This window comes from Loxodonta africana, chromosome 12 (assembly GCF_030014295.1).
Source record: "Loxodonta africana isolate mLoxAfr1 chromosome 12, mLoxAfr1.hap2, whole genome shotgun sequence".
Taxonomy (NCBI): Eukaryota; Metazoa; Chordata; class Mammalia; order Proboscidea; family Elephantidae; genus Loxodonta; species Loxodonta africana.
In genome coordinates this window covers 90,020,603-90,022,057 of record NC_087353.1, presented here as the reverse complement: position 1 = coordinate 90,022,057, position 1,455 = coordinate 90,020,603, and positions in this window count along the sequence as shown.

Below are 1,455 nucleotides of genomic sequence, written 5' to 3'. Positions count from 1 at the left end.
AGAGCAGAGAATATTCACATACAGATAAACGGGCAGGTGAACTGGGTAGAGGCAGTAAGTAACCTAACTTGCCCAGAGTTCTGATTCCTCAGAGGCAGGGTCAGGACTCAAAACCAGGCCTCTGGGCACCCTCAACAGCCTCAAGCGCTGAAAAGAACATCCACGGAAGCCTGACTGCAGATTCAAAGCAAGAGTTGTGACACGTAGTTGGGGGGATAGGGAAACCAATAGCTCAAAGTTAGGAGAAGTGAAAACAAAACACAAAACTAACCAGCCAGTCCCTGACAAGAGAAACATGGGTTTCAAAATGTCCAGCCAGGATGTGTGCTAATTTATTGGGGCAGACTGTACCTCTCGGCTTCCTGAGAAAGAAAAATTCCTGGGACCTGAACCACTGAATGGACAGGCATGATCATGGAAGGAGCATGGCTCAGGGCAGGGCTGGGGAAATATATACTACTGAAGTGAAATAAAAATAAAATGTGTCTTGGTTTCCCTTCATGAAAACCACCGTTTCCTTAATACTATCAAACGCCAAAAAAAGGCACAAAGTATGCCTAGGAACTTGGAGCTGAAGATAATCAAAAAAGCAAAGGCTCTGACTAGAAGATGTCTTTGTCCCCAGTGTTGGCCTGAAAGTGCTTGAGGTCAAAGGCTGACCTCGGTTACCTTCCATGTACCTACAGAGCAGTGCCCCAAACTCTACAGGTGCCCGTTCCACCCTGGGCCAGTACGTGAAGCTGGCTTGGGTTGCATTCATTCAGGCACATACAGTGGGAGTCCGGGCCTCTCTCACGGAGCCTCCTGGTCTCTGGGGGCCCTCCTTGCTGACCCTGGCACCCATGTGACTCAAGTTGAAAGGCCTGAAGAGTGAATGCTCTGAAGGGCTTTAGTTCAAACAGTTCCACCCACAGGTCCAGGTCAAGTCTCTTTTGGTCTCTTTTCTGCTTAGATCCCCTTTGATTTCAGGATGAAAAAGCATTTCTGGCCGATTCATCCCCTGCCCCTACCCAGTGTGGCTAGGATTCCCCATGTCCCCAACTATGGTACAGCTCAACCTGGATTCTCTACCTGCTTACTCTTCTAGTCTCCAGCTGTTCTCCGAAAAGCCCGTTTCACATATCAAGTCCCCTTTCTTAGGGCTCAGCCCAATGGTTCCGCCCTGGCCACCAGCATCTCCCTTTTCACAGCCCTGGGCCTTCCCCATCCACACCTGTGTCCAGGAGCTGCTGGGGGGACAGGTACTCTGCAACGCAGTCTGCACTCTCCCTCCCCTGAAGGAGATGAAGGCCAGGCACCCTGCAATGTAGGTTAACCGAGAGCCTGAGCCCATTTCCTTCCACGAGTCTGGTCTACTGAACGGAAAGTCTTGAGGCCCGCCCCCGCACCGTGTCACGTCTCAGCGTCCCCTGCAGCTTCTGTAATTAACGTTTCACACGTCCGAACAAAACCTCA